Source organism: Dendropsophus ebraccatus, chromosome 6 (genome assembly GCF_027789765.1).
Source record: "Dendropsophus ebraccatus isolate aDenEbr1 chromosome 6, aDenEbr1.pat, whole genome shotgun sequence".
In the NCBI taxonomy this organism is placed as follows: Eukaryota; Metazoa; Chordata; class Amphibia; order Anura; family Hylidae; genus Dendropsophus; species Dendropsophus ebraccatus.
The window spans coordinates 80,567,253-80,592,953 of NC_091459.1; the positions used below are offsets into that span (position 1 = coordinate 80,567,253).

The window sequence follows — 25,701 nt, forward strand, 5'->3', positions numbered from 1 at the left end:
ATTGGGTATATGGCTGTATACTGAGAGTGTTTACTGTTTGGAGTGTATTGTTGATAGGTAGTGATAGTGGTATAATGCTGCAACTTGAGTTTGTTAGATGCACCCAGGTATGCTTCCCCTGCTGTCCCAGTTGCATTCCAGAGGTGTTGGCATAATTTCCTAAGGTGTCATGGTGGACATGGAAACCTAAATTCGACCACTTGAAGTTTACCAAGTCACAAGCATTTTTTCCTATAGACTTTAATGGGATTCAATATTTGAACGAATGGTCAAGCATTGTGGTCTATTCTAATCGAATTTCGAACTTTAGAATATTTCACTACTCGCTCATCTCTAATCATGATCATTAATAACTGCCTTGGCTCTTAATAACTGCTGTTATTTGCTCTTATTTTTACATTGTAGAAACATAGCCTTAGTCAATAAAAAAAACAACATTGTCTATAGAAAAAGCAAATTGTACAAAATAACAGCAGTATAACACACTTTTTTTTTTTTGCTTACAGCGGTCCATATTTATCAAATTGTGTGAAAAAGAAACTGGTGTAAACTGCCCACAGCAACCAATCAAAGCACAAATCTGAAAGCTGAGCTGTAATTGGTTATTATGGGCAATTTACATCAGTTTCTTTTTCACACAGTTAAAGCCGCACACTCCATTGTGTGCACTGACAGATTCTCATGTCAGTTTTTTACCGGGCAGGTAGCAATCCCGGCCGTAGTGTATACTATTTAGTGCTATGTTCTCACAAAGTTTCCAACAATAAGTACTCGGCACTTAACCCCACAACCACATTTGGGCAGCGTCTTGTGTGAACACTCACTGCTTCTGAAACCGTACTGCTGGGGGATCTCAACTAAATATAGTTCCAACGTGAAATCAACTCCTCCAAGATGAAAGACATGGCACTCACCATGTAGCAAGAAATAATATTCCTTTATTCCATCACCAACACAGGTAAAATGAAGTGGATGAAATGATTAGGCGACAGCTGTTTCGCACGTCATGTGCTTTCTCGCAGCCTATGTTCACACAACATTTTCACAGCGTTTAAAATTACATCTGTCTTTTTGTGTGTAAAATGACAAATGTCATTTAGCTGTCTGGCCTCCTCTTAGTGCAATGATGTCTGTTGGTACATTATTCTAGTTTGGGTAACTAATCGGCCTTTGGGTGTGGCTTAATTAAAAAGACCATTAAATTTAATAGGAAAAACAGTGAAACGATGGTGACAAAAGAAAAACTCTGTTTGAGCAACCAAAAAATAACGTACAAAAATAATTGTCATGCTCATTATTTTGACGTTCGCACAGAACAAATCCGTTATTTAATACATTGTGTGCATTGGATGTTTGTCATTCCATTGAATTCAATGCAATGCAATCTTGGCAAAAAACAAATGTCTTTTCAAATAGCAAACGCCTTTTCTCTTTTTTTGACGCTGTGTGAACATAGCCTTACGCACAATTCTGGACCAGTGTGTAAACTGACAGCCCTTTTCCAAAGGAGTTTAATAAAACACATTATTACACTAAGGTTTTGTTCCCACAATACCTTTTTCCTGGTCTTTTACAGGTAATCCACATTCTTTCCATTTTTAGGAGGGTAGATCAGAAACCAGCTGATTGTCAGCAGTACTCCTAGCTATACTTTCTGGCCCTATACGGGATACTTTCTGGCCCTATTTCTCGCCCTTTTACGCCATAACATAATGCTGGAGAAAATGCGTTGCTCTTAATAGAGAGAGGATTACAACTAGGAGGTGGAACCATTTACACTGTATTTAAACAAGCATTTACCAAAGAACAGCTGCTAGAGCTTTATGGGTGCTCAGAGATAACAGGGAAATCTAATTTTACTTTTTAGACAGTGTAGATCCTCTGAAACACAGCAGAGATCCCCTTGGAGACAAACAAATCAGCTTGCATTACAATGGGCAATGGACAGTAATATGAAGTGCAGAAAGATGACTATTGGCCAATGTTTGTTGCTCACAAGTTGTTTGAAATGACAGTGGCCATTTAAGAATGTAGCAATATAAATCTTAAACTGCTATTTAAAATTTAAGATTAACCCTTTTTTGTCTTTATATCTGCACAGTAATATAAATAGGGATGGTCCGAACCTGCCGAGGTTCGGGTTCGTATGAACCCGAACGTTTGGCAGCAGATTCCCGCTGTCTGCCCGCTTCGTGGAGCGGATACAGCGGGAGTAACGCCTGGAAAACTGGGATACAGCCTATGGCTGTGGCTGTATCCCAGTTTTCCAGGCGGTCCTCCCACTGGATCCGCCCACTCCAAGGAGCGGGCAGACAGCGAGAATCATTACCGAGGGTTCGGGTTCGTACAAACCCGAACCGTACTCGGTTCGGACCATCCCTAAATATAAACACTGTCAAATATTTCCAGCACAGCTTGCAAAGTAACATTGTAAATGCTCTATTTGTGCTAACACACAGCATAAGTTCACACGACGGGACTTTCCCGGCCATCACTGCTGAAGGCCGTCAAAAAGACGTCCAAAATTTGCAAATGACAGCCATTTTTAATGACTATTATAGATGGGCGGCATTAACAAATATCGGTTGTGTTTTTGACGGCAGTTGTCAGTGATGGGCAAAATGTCACATAGTGTGAATTTAACCTGTGGCTACATTCACACACACAGTATTTTTGCTTAGTATTTTGGTCAGAATTTTTCAACGAAAACCAGAAGTGGATTCAAAACACAGAAAGGCTATGTTCACACACTGTTGAAATTGAGTGGATGGCTGCCATTTAATGGCAAATAGTTGTTAAATAATTATTTTAACCCCTTAACGACCATGGGCGTTCATTTACACCCCCACTGCCTGTGCCTTAACGCAGGAGGGTGTAAATGTACGCCCTGCTGGGGACCCGGGCTATGAAGTGGGCTCACGAGCTGAGCTCGCTCCATAGCCCGTGAGGACCAGCTGCTATCTGCCATTAACCCGTTAAACGATGTGGCCGAGGCGTTTAAGTATAAGTGACAGGAGCTTCTCCTGTGACTTAGCGATCGGGTCTGCGCGGGTCTCGAACACACGGCCTGACTGCCGGAAGTCTCTTACCTTGCTCTGTGCAGTCAGGTCTTCAGTCTTTTGATACAGTCTGCTACAGACAGGCTCTATCAGAAGATCACCGATAACACTGATCCCTGCTGTGCTATGTGTTTAATCTAATGTATGTATATATGTAAAAGTCCTCTAAGGGGACTTGAAAAGTGTAAAAAAATAAAAATAAATAAAAGTTTTAAAAGATTCCCCAAAGCACCTCCCCCGATAAAAGTGAAAATCACCTCCCCTTCCCATTTTATACATAAAAAACATAAAAATAATTAAGTTAATTAACAAATAATATACCATAGCATGCGTTATCATCTGATCTATTAAAATAAAACAATATTATTCCCGCACAGTGAACGGCGTGAACAAAAAGTGGTAACAAAATGCAGAGATTGCTTTTTTTAAAGCAATTTTTTTAATTTTATGTGTAAAAAATATTAATAAAAAGTGATCAATACGCTTGATCTAGAAAAAAAAATTAATAATAAAACCTAGAGATCATGACAAAAAATGACACCCCATAAAAATGACAAAAAATGACAGCCCATACAACCGCATAGGTGAAAAAATAAATGCGCTATAGCTATAGGAGTTACAATAGGGCCATTTTAAAATCCTATTTGCAAAAAAAAAAAAAATTACTGCTAATAAAAATAGTAAAATGTTAGAAAACCTAAAAACATGCATATCGCTGTGTTCAGACTGACCTATAGAATAAAGAAAAAAATGCCAGTTTTACTGTGAAGTGCATTACGTAAACATGGAAGCCCACCAAAATTTGCAGAATTACATTTCTTGACCCAAGTTTACCCCATTAATTATATTTTGGGGTTTCCGTCATTCATTTTATGGCAGATTGAAATATGTTGTTACAAAGTACACCTGCTCCTGAACAAAACAAGTCCTGAAGTTGAAAAAATTAAAGAGTTATGGGTCTTAGAAGGCGAGGAGGAAAAAACGAAAAAGCAAAAGTGACAAATTGTCCCGGTCCTTAAGGCCATTTCAGGCTCGATCCTTAAGGGGTTAAACAACGGTCATTGTTTTGAAATGGCGGCCATCCATTCAATTTCAACAGTGTGTGAACATAGCCTTTCTGTGTGTTTCAATCCATTTCTGGTTTTAGTTGAAAAATACTGAGCAAAAATAATGTGTGTGAACATAGCCTATAAATGTAAAATAATTTAATTTTCCATGTGAAAAAAAAATGCTGAAAAGTTGTTCAGTTTGGCTGATTAATAAAAGAACTTTATCAGATGAGGAAGTCATACAGTGGGGGTGGACAACTTTTCCTTACTTTGACACAATCTGTCCTCTGTGGAATCCTACTTATATTTCACACATTGTGGGGTATTTCAGTGTATAAAATGAATCATTCAAGTCTTATTTAAAAGCTAAAGCTTTCAGTATGCACATGATCAGGATACGGCTAGAAGAGGAAGCAGATAGGAAATATGATTTTTACTCAGTGACAGAATTAATCCATCTTATTGCTGTACTATGCTGAAAAAAATACAAATTGATGTCATTTGCCCTTTCCTAAACATAAGTCATTTAAAGGAATGTACTTTTTGTGTTTGCTGTCATTCTGGTAAAATGTCCAATTCATTTACACAAAATACTGTATTGTATCAGCATGTCATCTACGGCTCATAAATGAATATTGATGGGAGCAGTATCAAAATATGCATTGATTTCAAGATATTTCAGAATATGTCATTTTTATTTAGAAACAAGGTTTCAATGGGCCATTTATTGCAGATTAATGATGCATAGTTTTCACACAGACAAGATACTATTTAAAAACTTGCAGCACAGACTATTGATGGCCTCATTGACTTAAATATGTGTGTAAGGGCCCTTTTCTATGGCCCAATATTAGGCCGTGCAAGGATGCAAGGATCAGTGAGACCAGTGCTTATTTGCAGTGCTTTTACATAGCTGATCACTGTGTCATTAGTGCAATTATTTAAATGTATATGTATCAGCTGCGCATCCTGTTTACTCTTAGAGATGTGTGGCCGATAATAAGTTTAATCACCCACATAAAAGATGAGATCAACCGATGAGTGGGTGTTTTTCCTCTCCAGACACTTTTACACACGTTTATAGCAACGCACCTTGCTGACAATGGGCCCATGAAAAAGGGTCTTTAGGTTAACCCCCTCTCGTTGATGCACTGTAAATTTATGTCACTGCAGCCTATGCCTGGTGCTGCAGCGACTTTACTGTAGAGGATGACACAGGTGTGGGAGCTACGTCTGTGACATCCGCGGCGGATCCCGCCACAACCCTCAGCACCGGAGCCACGCTCCGGTGCTGAGAGTCAACCCTATAGATACTGCGGTCAGCACGACCACAGTATCTATAGTACTCCAGACAGACAATTCTCCCTCAGAAGAGGGAGAATTGTCTCTCCGGCGTCCATCGTGGCTCTGCGAACTGATCGCAGAGCCCCGATGGTAGCCATAGAAACTATGTATTACAGTATGTATTACAGTATTGATTTGATGATCACTGTAAGGCCATGTTCATATTCTGCAAGAAAATCAGCCATTGTTTGACACGGTTGACAGCCGTTGTCTAACATGTTCACCCGCCTTATACTGCAGTACCAGCCGCATGTACATAATTTTATTTTAATTGGAATGTGGGCACAATCAAGTATGCCCACAATCCAATTGCCCATTGACCACAGTGTACGTCCGGGAGCCATACTTTACACTGTGAGTTTAGCCTATTTTTTACGGTCGCTGTTTACTGAATTGCAGCTGTAGAAAATAGACACTTCAATTTATTTTTTATGGCTGCAGTGAAAGGCCAAGGGCCATAGTGTATACAGTGTGTATACACTATGGATATTGTCACATTCACTGCGATTCAATTAATCAGCGTTATTAAACAATGGCCGTTGTTGTGACCTCCAACAATGGCCATTGTTAAACAAATAAATACAGTGTGAACTTGCCCTCAGTATTTTTAAGTAAAACAATGGGCTTTGTTAGAGGTTGCAACAACGGCTGTTGTTAATTAGCACTGCTTAATTAATTCACAGCATACACTACAGCCGTTGATCACTGCGGCTGTAGAAAAAAACTGACATGTCTATTTTCTACAGCTGCAAATCGTTGAACAACAGCCATAGAAAGCCGGCTCAGCTCATAGCGTAAAGTATGGCTCTTGGACGTACTTTACACTGTTGTCAATGGGCAATTGGATTGCGGGGAAAAATAGGTTACACTGCTTGGAAGCACACTTTTTAAACGTTTAAATCTACCTACGAGACTTGAAAAAGTAATTGCTTATACATTACATTGCAATATTAAATTGAAGTATATAGAATTTTGACAGCACTGCTAGTAGACCCTGATTATCTTTACCACTTGGCATCCCTTGGTCTCCTTTTTCTAGCTGCCTAGATGTAATTGTCACTATAGACTACAGCATCTAGAGTGTTAAATGGCCAGGATCAGCGTTATCTGCAATCCTGCTCCACCCACTATATTTGGAGCAGAGTGATGAGTGAATCATTTTTACAGGGGACTTTTTTGTGTGAATCACATTGGGGACATGCCAATTGCTCAGATATTTCAGAATATTTATACACCAGCAGGTACTCCTGTCAACGGTAGGAGCTTCTGCTCATACGCAGTGAGCGGTAAGACACTGACTGTATACCTTGCCATTCCAGCAAATGCATGCAGGAGGTTAGCCATGATGCTATATACATTCAATACATTCACTGGTCCAGGCATAAAGCACCAAGCCTAGTATACACAACAATAGTGTAGGGCACAATCTAGGTCGAGGATTGTCAACCTGTGTAAAATAAAAAGCTTTCCCATTAGGTATTGTTTTATTAGAGCTTATTAGAATAAGAAACCTGATCCGTGATTGGTTGCTATGGGCAAATTACACCAGTTTTGGTTTTACCCAGATTGATAAATCTGGGCCTTAGTGGCATGGCATATACTGCATGCTCACCTGCTCATCAATGGAAATGTTCTGGAAGCCCACTCCAGTATGAGAAAATTGTATTTAAATTAGACTATCACCCACAGATCTATACATTTCTAATATAATGTTATTACCAATAGTCCTCGTTTCAGTGGCTTTTCTGGCTTTTCACCACTGACAAGAAATGGAAAATAGAAGAACTACAAAATTTGAATTGACCCCCAGCTTTTCTTTCCCGTGTCAACGCATCATCTTCTGATGTCACAGGAGGCTTGGCTGGATTTCCCATCCCCCTGAGTGATTCACCAATTCACCATCTTTGACCACCCCCTCCAGCCTACACCTGAGCAGGCAAGGAGAGACAGAAATAGCTGCAGCAGCTTCACTGATCCACAGTAAAAATAGGGCTTTGTCCACACACAGAGTTTCATTGCAGTACTGTCACAATACTGCAACATCTTCACAAAAATGATGCAGTACTGCAATGAGCTGGCACTGCCAATACCACACACATAAAAAATGGAGTAAAAACATTATTTTGGAAAAAGTCCTTATTTTGGGGGTCAACTTCAAAGAAAAAAAGATGCTTGATCATAATATATGCTTGGAGATGAGACGAAAAGAAAAACAGCACAAATTAAGTTTTTTTTTTAAAACTTCATCGCAATATAAGCGTTAAAGGTAGAGAATACAGCGCACTGTGTGGGTCAGACCTGATGCAGTACTGCAATTAAATAATTCAGTAAAACATTGAGTTCGGGTTCACACTACATATGACACCGACCATTCTCTGACACGGCCATGTCAAAGAACGGCTAATGTCAGTGAAGTTTATTCCAGCTGGTACTGCAGTACCGGCTGAATGAACTTTAATTTCTTTAGAACTGGGATCTGGGCTCATTCGGGTGTGTTCACATTCCAATTTCCCATAGCACAGAATGTAAAGTCCGACTGGAGCCTTACTTTACATTGTCTCAACTGTCAGTGTTGTGCAATTGCTATTCTATGAATAACGGCCGCAAAAAAATTATATGCCAGTTTTTTCTGCATCCGCAAGGACTCCCGGCTGGAGTGTATACAGAGTGTCCGGTTGGGATTCCATTACATTCAATGTAATCGGCAATTTCATTAAGTAACATCCGTAGTTGCAAAACTGCAACTACGGCCGTTGTTTAATGTAATTATACATTTTGTGAACTTAGCCTGAAAATGCAGTGTGTAATGACAGCCTTAAATGTTCTGCAACAGCTTTGGGTGGGAACTAGGCAGGGTGGAGGACTATGATGAAGAGCTGAGGAAAAGCAAAGAAAAGCAATACAGAACTAAGACGCATTAAAAAAAAATGGATAGTTTCAGTGCTGGGCCAGACAGGTAAGCAATACAATATGCTTTTCAGCAGGTTTATTTTATTTTATTAACCTCTAGTTGGAGAACCCCTTTAAGAAAATATATTTGTGGCTGCCACCTATATATTATGTAGTACATACAATACCCTGAATGCTTTAAAAATTGAACACTAATTCAGACCCTCTTAACAATCTGTCACTCTAGGGCTATGTTCTCACACCGTTTAACAGCGTCCATTGCATAGCAACGGATGCTGATAAACAGCCGGCCGCCGGGCTGCACTCAGCCCGTTCCTGTGTTTCTTTTATAAAGCTTCAGTCTTTTCCTAATACTAAGTGTCCATACAAAAACCTTATGTGTCCTTAATAGTGACAAGTGTGTTTTAAATATTAAAATCTGCTTGATAAGTATTGGTAACATGTTCCACTGGGTGTAAACATAGAGTATTGTACCACATATTGTAGTTCTTAACTGGGAGCATAAGAACAGTCCTCTTTCTTGAATGAAGCTCACACATCACTTAAAGGGAGGGGTCACCTACTACTTCTACTAATGACCGTCAACAATTCGTAAGTAACTCTAAAGTAGCTAAATCACTCTAAGGGTGGTATTACAAGGGCCGATGGGGGCCCGATAATACCTGTAAACAAGCGCCGATCTGCTAGATCAGCACTTGTTTACTGGGCCTATTACACGGCTCAAAAATCGTATAACAAGGGCTGCAGGGACATCGTTACCGATGTCCTCGCAGCCCTTGTTTAAACTGTATACATACTTATCCAGGCTGCAGGGCTCCTCTTCCTCTGTGCTTCTCCCCGAGTCCCGCGCGCTCCAACTTCACAGAGGCTTGCCTCAGCTGACAGGCCGCTCGGCTAATCACTGGCCGCGGCGGTCCCGCAATGAGTTCATCCGCCTAGGTCACAATAAAGAATATCTAGAAGACAATAAAAATAGTCATTTTTAGCAATTGTAATCACTGTCAGTGAATGAAGGACTTTTTGATGGACATTTTGATCCACCTATTACGTTGCACAATTTGATTATCTTCACTTGTATATAATGGAGGAGTTTGATACATACTGGCATGCTTGAAAAAGGCAGTGGAGACCGCTGAAACGTTGCACAAAACCTTTGTTTGCTGTGCTGAACTTTTCTGTTGTTTCCTGTGAGATGGAATAAATCACTACGTTTAGGCTATGTTCACACAAAGTAAATTTTCGTAAAACCATGGCTGTGATTATTACGAAAATATACGTTGCCTAGCCGTCTATGGGATCTCGGACGGAGCGTATACGCATAGTATACGCTCCGGCCATGATCGCTAACAGCGCCGCAAACAACTGACATGTCAGTTTTCTGCGGCTGCTATTAATTGAAAACCCTGTTAGTGCACACTGTGGAGCAAGCGGCTACGGCCGCTCGCTTCATAGGGTGCAGTGGAGACACGAATGTGCCCGCATCAGAACTCTGCAGCCGAAAAGATCATCTGCAGCACCGTCCGGGATGATCTTTTCAGAGACTGGTCGTTCCGTGACCCAGCCGGGTCATGGACTGCCCGGTCCAATACGTAGTCTGCACGTAGTCTGCCTTATACTGCAAGACGTGCTGTGCATAATTCCTTGTGATAGATAGATAGATAGATAGATAGATAGATAGATAGATAGACAGATAGATTTGATCAGGGGTTTGGACCCCCCCAGGGGACTTTAGACCTACCTGCATATGAGTCTCTAGCCTTTATCAAGGTTTTTGATTCCCCAGGGCTTTGGAATTAAATGCAGGAGAAAGGCTACCCCTGCTGTTCTTTACATCTGTCCATGTTGTTCTTCCCCAGTAGTTTACTGTGAGCAAAAAATGCTATACTGTAACAAGCCACAACCTTAGTCACTTAAGCCACAAGAGGATAAAGCCTACTTCAGCCTTCAGGCACCATATTGCAGGGAAAAGCCCTGAAGCGGGTGACAGCACTCTGGAATATAAAATGCATAAGACAGCTGTGGTTTCAAGCCAATTTTTGTATAATTATATTCAGTCTCAACATGCAGTAAATGTACAGTTTCTATTATTACGACTTTTATAATTCAGTAATTACAGTTTTATATAGTAAAATGAATGTAATTACTGTTGAACGTGATAAATCAATTTAATCTTTTATCCCTGCCTCATTGCATTAGAAAACAGATTTTTGTCAATCATAAGATGGCATTGTGTCTTTTTTCCACAGGCTCTATAGACAACAAGTCTTATGCATAGAGCAGATGTCAGATGGTAAAGTTTTGTTGTTGCAGATCATGTTGCTTCTGCCAAGTCTCGCGAGCTTTAATTCAGACACAGTTTCTATTAATGTCTGTACTATCCAATTTACAGAACTGAGGCAGCAGATGCACTTCTAGGCTCTGAACTACTTAAGATCTTCTCTGTTTCTAACTTAAACTTTGAAACATCAATACAGGTGAGTGTCACTGCATTTTTGCATTTCAAAAAGTCTTTTAATCTATGTTCATCTAAACCTTCTGTTGACTGAGAATATTGCAGGGAGAATTCATACAGTGTTTGTTAGCCAGAAAAGACTATGTTAAGCCTGCATCATTTGCTAAAGATAAAGTGATCACAGCATTTAGTGTAACACTTCTTCCCAATGATAAATCTACATATAATGTATTATTATTTATTATACTTCCCATAATTACGTATATGGTCTAGTCAATTGATGTTCAATTATATTTTTATACCGTATATTATTTATTTTTATTATTTTACTGGTGCATAAAGATGCACAGATTTTACTACCATAGTATGCATTTCTGTGTAACACAGGCTTACAACATAGACATGTCAAATAGACTTACAATGTATTAAATTATTGATAACTACATTCTATATAATAATACTTTACACTTGTTATCTGAACCACGCACCTCTTCAGCAGTTGTGAGACTACAAGTTAAAAGAAGTCACGGAAGCTGCAGACTTTCACTGTGCTGTACACAGATAGAGATACAATCTAATTTTATTAGAATTTCATTCCGATATGTTCCATTTATAGATTAGTTCCACTGTACATCTGACATCTATTTAACTTCATTTCAAAATATGGATCAAAGGCTAAATGCCACAAAATAGAATTACATATTCATTATGAAAAAGGAAAATAATTGTAAAAGCATTGCACTATACCAATACTAAAGAATATATTTTTAAAGTGAAGACAAAAATATACAATTAGCATTGAAATGAAGAAAAAAAAATATTAAAAGAATCCCAAAAGGATATGCAGGTTGTCAGGGGCTACTTCTAACAAATGTGATCTATGAATAAATTCTGATGCCGCTACAGCTTTCAGAAGTTTGCAGAAGTTTGCTTGAACTTAGTTGCCAACTTTAACATTGTTAAGGATTCCAGCATGTTACCATAATTGGCTTTATTTATGTTTTCCCATTGTTAAGCCTGCCAAAGAAAAATAAGTGTGTGCACTAAAAATAATTGAATAACTGGGTAACCCTGTGCTTTGTGTTTACTAAAAAGGAAAATATCTTAGAAGTTAAAGGAAATTCTAATCAGAGCAGCTCTCTGCATTCAGAGACAGACAAATAACATGACAGTACTTTCTAATTAACATACGCTGTGAATAGATTTATTGTTATGGCGGCTACAGTGTAACAGTTGAACATCAATACAGCTTTTGTGATATATATTTATAACACTAGTTTATTACCATTCTATCTCCTTCAGTCAGTTGTTAAGCTGCACTAATTCCTGCTTTATTATCATGTAGAAATATACTTGAACTAAAATAGCACAAGTAATAGGATTAGTGCATCTAATATTAGCGTAAATAAAGTTGTTAATATGTAAGGGGCATATGAGGGCAATGGAGCATATTGGGTTATTGGCCTCCGAAACAACGCAAGAGATTACATGGTCATAAACATTGAAAATAAAGATTTCCCTTTCTATAAGTACAATTAAATATGAAAATATGGTAACAGCAATGTAATATTGCAGAAGTGATACAGTAAAGTCAGTAGCATTTATATACTTCCTTATACATAATTGTTAGTGGTAAGGGTGGACTTTGGGTAGTAGCTTCTCAAACAAACAAACAAAGGCTATGTTCACACAACTTCAAAAACAGAGAAAAGGCGCACAATTTTGATATTTAAAATAACTACAGTTTTTGCCGTGATTTAACTGACTGCAATGGCAATGCAATGAAGTCAATGGGAAGACGGACATCCAATGCACACAATGCATTGAATAACTGACGTTTTTACCACGGACGTCAAAATAAAAAACATGATCAATATTTTCGGACGTCTTTTGCAAACAGCGGATGTTTCTTTATTAGTTGTTCACACACAGTTTTTCTTTTGTCACCGTTCCGTCAACGTTTTTACTATTAAAGTCAATGGACTTTTCAATTAAGCCACACCCAAAGTCAAATTAGTCCACCTAAACTAGAATAATGTAGAAACACCAGACGGATCTTATTTTAAATAGAGCTGAAAAAACTTTGTGTGCACATAGCCAAATACTTTTTTTGGTGGTGTTTTTTATGGTGTTGTAAAAGTCTACAGCTTAATATAAGGCTATTTTTACACAATATTTTTTTCCGGCCGTATTTTGATAATTATGGTGATTTTAATCTTTATATCTTTAATTATAAAAATACGGACATATTTTTTTCCTTACAATGATGGCAGTACAAACATACGGCCTGAAAAAGATGTTGTGTACCTAAAAAAAGCTATAAATTATGGGGGAAATTTGCTAAGGAGTCTAATGTGTGCGACTATTCTAATGTGGGTTGGTATTTATTTTGTGACAGTATTTTGTGTGTGATTTAAGAAAAAGTGGCGCTGTCATAGTAAATGTGTCTAAGTAAAAAGGTCACAAAAAAAGTTTTTAACAAAATCACCTGTACTGACAAGACGTAAGCCTGCCCCAGCTTTTTTAACTTTTTTAAAAGTGGCAAATGATAAATTAGGTGCTAATCCTAGATTATGCAAATCTTTAGGTGAATACTCAAAACAGGCAGATTAAAAAAAAAAAGTGGCAGTTAAAAAATATTCTCCTGTAGAATACTGGTTCATAAATAGCTTAGACCAAAAATTGGAAAAAAAAATCCAATTATTCACCTCAAAATAGGTGCAAAGCCCTTGATAAATTCCCCCTATGTGTTTCTGTTTGACTTTTTTTTTTTTGAAAACACAATTTAGAAAAAAAAAATCTGACAAAATTGTGTGCATGATTGAGGTGGTTCAAATGTTACCAGTTTTCTCTATTTTCTAAATCCTTTTGTTTCTTGTCTTCATGAGAGGGGATGGAAGGATCAATGATAGCATAATCCCTCCAACGCCAATAGTATTGTTTGTATGCTAGCTAATATATGATTAATTGCAATAAAAGGTATAATATTTTAAATGTAGGCTATTTTACACATTAAAATAAAATAAAAATACAGCCATAATTTTAAGATAAATATAAAGCAGTATTTTCAATATATTAATGCTCTCCATTGAAATCATTAGTAAATTGGCTGCTAGTGCACCCACTGTATAGCATAACGTCCGTAATTTATTAAATCCGTCCAAATAATGAACAGGTTTATTTTCCTACAAACTTTACATATTCTATTAGAGAAATCCTCACAGAGAATCTTTCCCTCCCCAGCCTGAAGCATCAGCATTAGGGTATATTCACACGGACGGGCTCGCAGCGAGATTCTCGCTGCGAGCCCGGCAGGTCCTGGCAGTTCCCATACACTACATACTTGCTGCGGTCTATACGACCGCAGCGAGTATGTAATTATACCGCCCTTAACCCCTTCTGCTCCCCCGCTGTGTATATACTTTACCTGTCCTCGCTGCACGGGTCCGGCGTCCTGCTCTCCTGCCCGGCCAATCAGTGGCTGCGGCTGGGCAACACACTGATTGGCCGGACAGGAGAGCAGGACGCCGGACCCGTGCAGCGAGGACAGGTAAAGTATATACACAGCGGGGGAGCAGAAGGGGTTAAGGGCGGTATAATTACATACTCGCTGCGGTAGTTTAGACCGCAGCAAGTATGTAGTGTATGGGAACTGCCAGGACCTGCCGGGCTCGCAGCGAGAATCTCGCTGCGAGCCCGCCCGTGTGAATATACCCTTAGCTGGCTATTACTAACTGCATTTATTAATACTACCTCCAGTAAGAAATTTTAAGTATGCACAGGTAATAAGGATACAGTCCCTAACATGTCAAAGTGATTTTTGGTGTACATCCTAATAACCAAGTGCTATCTCAGAGTCTATAAGCATGTTGCCAGCGCTATGGGTTATAACAGGAGAAAGTGAACAATTTTACTCAATTTGCTTTAAATTTAGATACCTTGTCTATTCCACATGCCCCTAGATGTTCCATAATACAAGTTTGATGCATAGTGAAGACTATTTCTTGTGCACTAGAGATTTCTGTATCTTTGGGTTAGTTTCATCCTTGCTATCATAACAACATTATGTGCAATAGTGAGGTGTGGAGACGCTCTCTAGCCCAATCAGCAGTAACACAAGTTTGGGTTTCAAAGGGAGACATGCTTCAATTATTTGATAAATTGTGTATTATTAGCTTACACTGCCACCATACATGCAAAGTCGTACCTGTATCTCGTAGACAACGCCAGCAGAGACTTGGAGGTTTGTGGGTATATTAAGGAGAAATGATAGGGTGTGATATACCACCTGTACATGAGCTTTCTAGATGACTCCAGATGGTTTATGCAGTGAGAAGTATGGGGACTTACTGAGAAGGTGGCAAGCAATTGGTGATCTGTAATTTGTATCCCCAGGTCTTTATTCTTCATTCCATTTTTCCTTAAGTTTAGGAAGAGCTGAGTTGTCTACAAGGGCGAGTATGCTTTAGATATCCCTTTGGGAGTCTAGAATTATATTATAAACCACTTCCAAGGGTACTTTATCATGTCGAAGTAGTAGTACCCCAAAAGCTGAAATAGTCGGAAACACATATATTAAAGGTACAGTGGTTAGTCTGAATATCAAAAGCAAGTGAGCCAGAGAGGTGTGCTCAATAAGTGCTGCCTCTATGTTGACCCAATGTTTACACCTATCTCTTCGATCCCACAACTTCAATTGGCCAAGCATAGTGGCTTGGTAGTATGCTGCCATATTTGGGGATCCTCGACCCCTCCTGTGCTGTTGGTAAAAATAAAATATTTTCTGTATCCATATGTATGATAAATAAAATATTTTCTGTATCCATATGTATTTAGAGAATAATAATAGCCTTAGGAATAATACATTATCAGGGGAAGGATAACAATTTTTATAATGGAGATTCTGCAAATCCAGGAGACTAGTAACACTAGGAAATTCTTGGGGGAATTTATTGGGGGAATAAGTTTCAAATGTGGTGATGTGACATTTGCACATGATTTAATAAAACTGCCTAAAGCATATGTTGCATATCAGCGGACACTGTTAAACTGCCAACCACCAGGCTGCATTCAGGATGCTCCTGCAGCTGATACCCCGGTATCGGCTGCAGAAACTCCATTTTTTTTACAATTGACTTGCAGGCACCATCGGGTGTGCCCGCAACTCAATTAATCATTCACTTCAATGTAATGTGGGGCCGTCGCTGCACTTTACATTGTGTGAACAGCTATTATTACTGGATGCTGTTCGGTGGACAGCATCTGGAAATAATAGGCAGGTACATTATTTTAATGTCTGTTCTAAAGAATCGGCATTAAAATAATGACGTGTGAACACAGCAGACGGCATTGCATTGACTTCAATGCAATGCTGCCCCTGCAGTAAAGAACGGATGCTGATTCCATTGCAATCAGAGTCCATTCTTTACTTTAACCCCTTGCCGCAAAATGACGTTTGGGGAACGTCATGTAAAACAAGTAGTTCCCGCAACATGACGTTCCCCAAGCGTCATGCTTTCCCTGCCTCCCCCCGCTGTCCCTGACGGTGATCGGGCAGCGGGAGGAGGCTGTGTCACACAGCCTCCTCCCGCTGCATCTGCCCGGAGGGGAGCCGCGCTCCCCGCGGGCAGTTAACCCCATAAACGCCGCGGTCAATGCGACCGCAGCGTCTATGGGGGAGATTTGAGTTCCCCCGCCGATCGGGCGGCGGGAGGAGGCTGCAGAACGTTGCCTCCTCCCGCCGCCACATCAGATGTGTCCCCCTCTAACCACCGCACGTCGCCTCTAACCACCGCACGCCGTCCCTAACCACCGCACGTCGCCCCTAACCACCGCACGTCGCCCCTAACCACCGCACGTCGCCTCTAACCACCGCACGTCGTCCCTAACCACCGCACGTCGTCCCTAACCACCGCACGTCGTCCCTAACCACCGCACGTCGCCCCTAACCACCGCACGTCGCCCCTAACCACCGCACGTCGCCCCTAACCACCGCACGTCGTCCCTAACCACCGCACGTCATCCCTAACCACCGCATGTCGCCTCTAACCACCGCACGTCGCCTCTAACCACCGCACGTCGCCTCTAACCACCGCACGTCGCCCATAACCACCGCACGTTGCCCCTAACCACCGCACGTTGCCTATAACCACCGCACGTTGCCTGTAACCACCATATGTTGACCGTAACCACCCCGAATTGCCAGTGACCCTCTCCAGATTTCCCGTAACCACGCCAGATTGCCTGTAAGGACCCCAAATTACAGGTACCCATCCCAGATTACCTATAAGCACTTCAGTTTATCCGTAACCACCCCACGTTGCCCGTTACCACCCCACGTTGCCCGTAACCACCCCACGTTGCCCGCAACCACCGCAGGTTGCCCATAACCACACCAGGTTGCCCATAACCACACCAGGTTGCCCGTGACCACCCCAGCTTGCCCGTGACCACACCAGGTTGCCCGTGACCACCCCAGGTTGCCCGTGACCACCCCAGGTTGCCCGTGACCACCCCAGGTTGGCCGTGACCACCCCACATTACCTGTAATCTCATTTTTTATTGTATTTTAGTAACTGCGCTATTCTAATAACTATTTCTAGCTGCGGTTTTGCTCCAGCAAATTGGCGCTCCCTTCCTTCTGAGCCCTGCTGTGTGCCCATACTGTGGTTTATGCCCACATATGGGGTACCGTTGTATTCAGGAGAACCTTCTTTACAAATTTTGGGGTACTTTTTTTCTCTTGTTCCTCGTGAAATTGAGAAATTTCAAACTAAACGAACATATTATTGGAAAAATTTGTGTTTTTCATTTTTACTGTCTAATTTTGAATACTTTCCTCTAATACCTGTGGGGTCAAACCGCTCAATGCACCCCAAGATGAATTCTTTCAGGGGTGTATTTCCTAAATGGGGTGACCTTTGGGGGAGTTCTATTCTGCTGGCACTACAGGGGCGCTGCAAACGCACCTGGCGCTCAGAAACTTCTTCGGAAAAATCTGCACTGAAAATGCTAATTGGCGCTCCTTCCCTTCTGAGCCCGGCTGGGTGCCCATACAGTGGTTTATGCCCACATATGGGATACAGTTCTACTCAGGAGAACCTGCGTTACAGATTTGGGCATGCAGCTTCTCCCCTGTTCCTAGTGAAATTGAGAAATTTCAACCTAAACGAACATATTATTGGAAAAATTCTAGTTTTTCAATTTTACGGTCTTATTTTAAATACTTTCCTCTAATACCTGTGGGGTCAAAATGGTCACCACACCCCAAGATGAATTCTTTGAGGGGTGTACTTTCCAAAATGGGGTGACTTTTGGGGGGGTTCTCTTCTGCGGACACTACAGGGGCTCTGCAAACGGACCTGGCGCTCAGAAACTTCTTCAGCAAAATCTGCATTGAAAAAGCTAATTGGCGCTCCTTTTCTTCTGAGCCACGCTGTGTGCCCATACAGTGGTTTATGCCCACATATGGGGTACCGTTGTATTCAGGAGAACCTTCTTTACAAATTTTGGGGTACTTTTTTTCTCTTGTTCCTCGTGAAATTGAGAAATTTTAAACTAAACGAACATATTATTGGAAAAATTTGTGTTTTTCATTTTTACTGTCTAATTTTGAATACTTTCCTCTAATGCCTGTGGGGTCAAAATGCTCATCCTACCCAAAGATGAATCCTTTGAGGGGTGTACTTTCGAAAATGGGGTGACTTTTGGGGGGATTCTATTCTGCGGACACTACAGGGGCTCTGCAAATGCACCTGGCGCTCAGAAACTTCTTCAGCAAAATCTGCATTAAAAAAGCTAATTGGCGCTCCTTCCCTTCTGAGCCCGGCTGTGTGCCCATACAGTGGTTTACGCCCACATATGGGGTACCGTTGTATTCAGGAGAACCTCCGTTACAGATTTGGGCATGCAGCTTCTCCCCTGTTCCTAGTGAAATTGAGAAATTTCAAACTAAACGAACATATTATTGGAAAAATTCTAGTTTTTCAATTTTACGGTCTTATTTTAAATACTTTCCTCTAATACCTGTGAAGTCAAAATGGTCACCACACCCCAAGATGAATTCTTTGAGGGGTGTACTTTCCAAAATGGGGTGACTTTTGGGGGGGTTCTCTTCTGCGGACACTACAGGGGCTCTGCAAACGGACCTGGCGCTCAGAAACTTCTTCAGCAAAATCTGCATTGAAAAAGCTAATTGGCGCTCCTTTTCTTCTGAGCCCCGCTGTGTGCCCATACAGTGGTTTATGCCCACATATGGGGTACCGTTGTATTCAGGAGAACCTTCTTTACAAATTTTGGGGTACTTTTTTTCTCTTGTTCCTCGTGAAATTGAGAAATTTCAAACTAACTGAACATATTATTGGAAAAATTTGTGTTTTTCATTTTTACTGTCTAATTTTGAATACTTTCCTCTAATGCCTGTGGGGTCAAAATGCTCATCCTACCCAAAGATGAATCCTTTGAGGGGTGTACTTTCGAAAATGGGGTGACTTTTGGGGGGATTCTATTCTGCGGACACTACAGGGGCTCTGCAAATGCACCTGGCGCTCAGAAACTTCTTCAGCAAAATCTGCATTAAAAAAGCTAATTGGCGCTCCTTCCCTTCTGAGCCGGGCTGTGTGCCCATACAGTGGTTTACGCCCACATATGGGGTACCGTTGTATTCAGGAGAACCTGCGTTACAAATTTTGGCATGCTTTTTTTCTCATGTTCCTTTTGAAAATGAGAAACTTTAATCTAAACGTATATATTATTTGAAAATTTAAATTTTCGATTTTTTTACGGCCTAATTGTGAATAATTTCCTCCAGCCCCTGTAGGGTTAAAATGCTCATGATACCCCTAGATTAATTCTTTATGGTGTCTAGTTTCCAAAATGGGGTCACTTATGGGGATTTCCAGTATACAAGCCTTCTAAATCCATTTAAAAAAAGAACTGGTCCCTAAAAAAAATCAGTTTTGGAAATTTTCACAAAATGTGATAATTTGCTAATAAATTTCTAAGCCCCGTAACACCCTAAAAAAGTAAAACATGTTTCCCAAATTATGCCAGAATAAAGAGGACATATTGGTTATGTGATTTAGTAACTAATTTATGTGCTGTGACTTCCTTTTTTAGAAGCAGAGAATTTCAGAAGTTCATAAAATGCAAAATTTTCTAATTTTTCATGATATTTTGATGTTTTTCACAAAAAATACACAAAGTAGTGACCAAATTTTGCTACTAATATAAAGTGTCATATGTGACGAAAAAACAATCTCAGAATCGCTAGCATACGTTAAAGCATCACTGAGCTATAAGTGCATAAAGTGAAACAGGTCAGATTTTGAAAAATGAGCCTGGTCATTAAGGCCAAAACAGGCTTTAGAGGCAAGGGGTTAAAAGAGCGAAGTGTGATTATAGCCAAATGATGAAAAAAAAAGCTGAGCTTTAGCTGCTATGGCCAACAAAGACAGATTTTCTTTTTAAAAGTTTTGATAAATTAAGCCATTGCATAAGCAGTTACATACACTTCTACCTCACTAAATATTCCATTGTAGCCAGTTGTTACTGCTCCTTGCAATATTTACAACTTAATGTGATTCCCTATTTTTTAGATCCAACATTTTGTGCTGATTAATTTCTTAATATATCCTTATAGCAGTCGGAGCTTTGTTATTCTGATACCAATCTCCAAATCCCCAACATAAGAAAAGGATTTAAAGATAACATGCTGACTACCTGCAGCTAACACTAGAAGGTGTTTGGAAGCTTACTCCACACTGTTAACATTCTCCTGTTTGTCATTGAATTGTTACATTTTTGTCCTGTGAATTTGCCATTTTTTCTGAAGTAGTTTTTTTTTTTTAAATGATGCACTTTAAAGTTAAAGTTTTCCCCATAGTTATTATAGGAATGCATTGACTGTTTAATTATAATCATTTGTTGTAACAAACGCAAGAACATAGAAATTAATGAAAAGAGAACATCTAATATGTTTTTTTAACATCTAGAGAAAACATCTAATATGTTTTTTTATTTAAGGTATATATTTATTTCAAACATGTTTATATTGCCTTACTGTGGTTTTAACTACCACATCTGCTGGACATTCTTTCCAAGTAGCAACTATTCTTTCAGTAAAAAAATATTTTCTCATGTTGCTTCTGATATTTCATCCAACTAACCTCAGATTGTGTCCCTCGTCCCTGTGTTTCTTTTGAAAAACTATTTCTTCCTGAACCTTATTTACCATTTAACCTTTACTTAACGGTTTTGACCATGCTCCCCTTTATATCCTTTCCTTCAAGGTTTATCCTGTTTTTATGCTGGAGACTTTACACAATTTTTTAAGTCTATCTTTGGACTTGCTCTAGTTTATTAATAATACTTTTGTAGGTGAGGTCTCCAGAACTGGACATAGTATTCCAGGTGTTATCTTATTAGATCTCTATACTGTGGCATCACAGTCTCCCTCTTCCTTAGTATACGGTCCCCCGTACCGGATCCGCAGCAGATTTTTCGCTGTGTATTCGCAGTGAGACCCGCTGCTGATCCCTGCCCAGTAAACTCTATGGGCAGACAAACTCGCAGCAGGATGCACATCCCACTGTGAGTTTGTCCGCAGCCCACCCCGTTAACCTCCCGCCGCCGGAGCCTATACTTTTCTTTGTCCCCGCTTGCTTCGGGGGTTTTCGTCACGTCCCGCTAGGCCAATCAGTGTGCTGCCCTGCTGCAGCTCACTGATTGGCTAAGTGGGACATGAAAACACCAGGAGCCCCGAAGCAAGCCGGAGAGGGGACCAGGTGAAGTATATGCTCTGGCAGTGGGGGGTTAACGGGGTGGGCTGCGGATAAACAGTGGGATGTGCATCCTGCTTTGAGTTTTGTCTGCCGATAGGGTGTACTGGGCAGGGATCCGCAGCGGGTCTCGCTGTGAATTTGCAGCAAGAAACCCGCTGCTGATCTGTTATGTGTGAACGCAGCCTTAAGGCTATACCTTTAACTATGCAGCCAACAATTGAACAATTGCTAACTCTAAATGTGACTATACATCTTTAATACCTGTGTGTCAAATAAGCAGAGAAGAAAAGGGTTACACAATATTTCCACATACTTGTATGAAGACCTTAAATCCTTCTCTTCTGAAATATACTCAAACACATACCTGCTTATATGATACTTGGACATTCGAAGTGTCTTCTTTTATATTTTTGGCCAATATTGGAGAAAATATTCGTTTTGATATATTTTACAAACATTTGTAATCAAACTTAATAGAAAATTGATAAAAATTGATAATAATAATAATAATAATAATAATAATAATAATAATTTATATGGGATACAAAATAATTACAATGATTACAAACAGAAATTAGTATAAACTGATATTTTATGATTCAATCAGAGAAAAAAAACAAAACAAAACAAAGAAAGCATCAAAACGCAATTACTGCTCATTATCTTAGTCTGCTGTGTATGAATGGAGAGAATTCTGCGTATGTTACCTAAAAATCTATCATTAGGAAAAAAAAGTTGATGGTTGACACAATACAGTTTAGGCTGGATGATTAAGAACAGATATCCCTGACCATTACATTTTAATTGACTATATAGTAATGTTTATATGTGCTATGCAAAATCCTTGTACCGGGTAAATTTCCGCGTAAATCTATCTATCTGTCTGTCTGTCTGTCTGTCTGTCTATCTATCTATCTATCTATCTAGAAGGGAAGGATAGAAGTATGGAATTAATGAACCACTGAATACATTACATTTACAGCACCATTCACTTTACAAGCACATTTTAGTTTATTTAAAACAGTATCTTACCATAAATAACAGACAATTAAACTGATCCAAAATCCATAGTTATAGCCCCATTTATCTATTTTTATATAGATCAACACATTGTTTAACAGTTATTGAAATGCTTCCATATTTATTTACTTGATATATAGTTTACTGCACTTTAATTATGTCAGCACTTATATCAGTGTATGTTCAGGCAAAATTCACTGCTGTAGTCATGTATACAGATCAGTATACAGAAAGTTATTTACTGTATGCGCTATGAATCTATTTTAAGCAACCAAATATTTTTCAGTCCACATTCACAGTTATTGTCTTTCATTATAAGGCTATGTTCACACTGATTCTGCGGGGCTGCATTTAGCACGTACCGATAGCTCTGTATCGGCTGCAGGAATGCTTTTTTTTTATAATTGACTTGCGGGCACTGTCAGGTGTCTCTCCAGGTTGCAGCACTACAATCATCGTTATATCCTGCTGGAAGCTCATGATGGGAGTTGTAGTTTTGCAGTCTGTGTCTTTTCGTGTTGCAGAACTACAACCCCCATAATTGTCTGCTGTTTTGCAAGTGACATGTCATTTCTTTGAGCGGAGAGGAAGGGAAGCAGACATGCGCCCGCCCTATCATTCACTCACTGCAGGATACTGAGGACGGCAGTATTTTGAGGCGGAGAGCTCCACCACAGAATTAAGCCGTTTTTGCTCAGTGTGAACTGAGCCTTATATGGTAATTTGCTTTACTGAGGCAGAGTTACATCATGCAGGATCATTTAAAAAAAAATATGCTAGGCAACTAATATATACAGTTATATGCTTATAAAATTATATGGGAGAGATATATAATTTGTACCTTTTGTGCTTCAGTCACTGTGAATCTTGATGTTAAAACCCTGGAGAATTGTTAGTATCCATTTCCATTTTATTCACTATAGCTCTTTACTGCACTCCTGCCATTACTAGGCGTGCTGTGAGGGCAGATGACATCACTTCCTGTACATGCCCACACAGTTTAGGAGAACTGCAGATAAGGTGAGCAGAGGAATGGGGCTGATTGCTGCCAAAGCAAAACATTAAAATAAATTAAAAAAGGGGCTAAGAAGGATCCCAGACACTGCCAAAGCAAGTCTGCATTTTTTTCTACACATGTGATGTCGGGTACGCTTTAAGAGAAGAATGTTTTCAATAGAAAACTGAACAAAGGAACAAGGGGACATAATCTGTGGTTAGTTTGGGAAAGGTCAGAAACAACAAGAAAATATTACTTTATCGAAAGAGTAGTAGATGCTTGGAACAAAACTCCAGCAGATGTGGTAGGTAAATCTACAATAACTGAATTTAAATGGACATGTTTGTTAACCCCTAGACGACCCTGGACGTACAGTTACGTCATGGAAGTCTGTCACCAGACGACCTAGGGCGTAACTGTATGTCCTGGGTGTTTCTCCTACTCTGAACCGCGCTCCGGAGCAGAGCGCTCTTCATAGGAGGTGGGGGCCTGCTGCAGTGAGCAGCCGGGACCTCACCGTTAATGACAGGCTGCAGCGATCGCGGCCGCGGCATTTAAGTGTAAATGACTGCGGTGGTCCCGATTGTTAAAACGGACCACCGGAGGTCTCTCACCTGCCTCCGTGCAGTCCGATCAGCGATCTGTTCACTGAGCCTGCACAGGCTGGCTCAATGAGCAGATCGCCTATCACACTAATCAATGCTATGCCTATGGCCTATTAGTGTGTATCATGTAATAAATAAATGTAAAACTCCCCCAAAGGGACTTCAAATGTGTAAAAAAAAGTAAAATCACTATTACACTACCCCAAAACCCCTCCCCAATAAAAGTTTAAAAGACCCCCCTTTTCCATTATATAAATAAAACATATAAAAGGAAATAAATAAACATATAATATACCGTAGAGTGCATTATTGTCCAATCTATTAAAATATAACAAGCGTCATTGTGAACGGTGAACGGCGTACAGAAAAGAGGGTGAAAAGTGTGCAGATTACCCATTTTAGGTTACATTATATACAGTATAAAAAAAAATTAAGGATTTCATAAAAAAAAATATATATATATATATATATATATATAACATTAGAGAATCTGTGTAAACCTGCATATGGTTGTGTTCGGGCTGACCTATAAAGTAATAGTATCATGTCGCTTTTACCATATAGTGCATTACGTAGACACAGGAACCCCCCAAAAGTTACCATATTACATTGTTTATTACGATTTCACTAATTTATATCTTCATAAATAATAATTTTAGAATTTCGTCATACATGTTATGGTAAAATGAAAGGCGCCATTACACAGTACAACTATTCCTGTAAAAAACAAGCACTTACATGGTCCTGTAGATAGAAAACTGAAAGCTCTTGCATGGTCCACTGGGTCATTTTGGGCCTGGTCCTCAAAGGGTTAAAGGGAATCTGTCAGCACCGGGGCTGGTCCCGAGGTGCTCACAGTGTAGTGCAGATGTGTGTCCCCCACTGTGTGTCCTACCCTTCTTTTTGCCATCTGTGCTGTGGTTTGTCCACAATCTTGCCCGATTTGTTGGTAGCAAGTGTCAAAGAGGAGTAGCGGTGAGGGGTTTTTGCCGCACTTTGGCACACCTTACCATTACTGCCTTCTCCCTGTTTGACATGAATATTGATTGCGGCCCGGCCTCCTGCTTCCTAATAACATTATCTTTAGGTCCGCATGCAACGTTGCTGGAAGGGCTGCGCGCGGACTTGCCGGTTTGCACCTGCGCCCTGGCTTTGCACAGTCTGCTTGCTCCTGTTGGCAGTAACATGCATGCGCCATAGAGCAGAGGAGTTGTGCAGACACGTTGAGGGCTTGAAGACAATACACTCAGCGCTCTTACGACGCTCATCTGCTTTATGGTGCATGCACGTTACCACCGACAGGAGCACGCAGACTGCCCAGATCCAGGGCCACAATCAATATTCATGCCAAACAGAGAGGTGGAAGTAGTGGTGAGGCGTACCAAAGTGCGACATGAATGCTTCACTGCTACTCCTTTTTGACACTTGCTACCAACATATTGGGACTGATTGTCAACAAACTACTGCACAGATGGAAAAAAAAA

The 25,701-nt window shown here is 40.1% G+C and overlaps 1 protein-coding gene across 2 annotated transcripts in view; it reads left to right on the forward strand.

Annotated features, from left to right (window-relative positions):
* The first annotated feature begins 10,748 nt into the window (after positions 1–10,748).
* The window catches only part of BCHE (butyrylcholinesterase), a 64,670-nt gene continuing 49,717 nt past the window's right edge, over positions 10,749–25,701 (forward strand). For both annotated transcript variants that reach the window (XM_069975255.1, XM_069975256.1), the window contains exon 1: positions 10,749–10,836. The gene's annotated coding sequence lies outside the window, so the exon portion shown is untranslated. The remainder of the gene's footprint in view (positions 10,837–25,701) is intronic.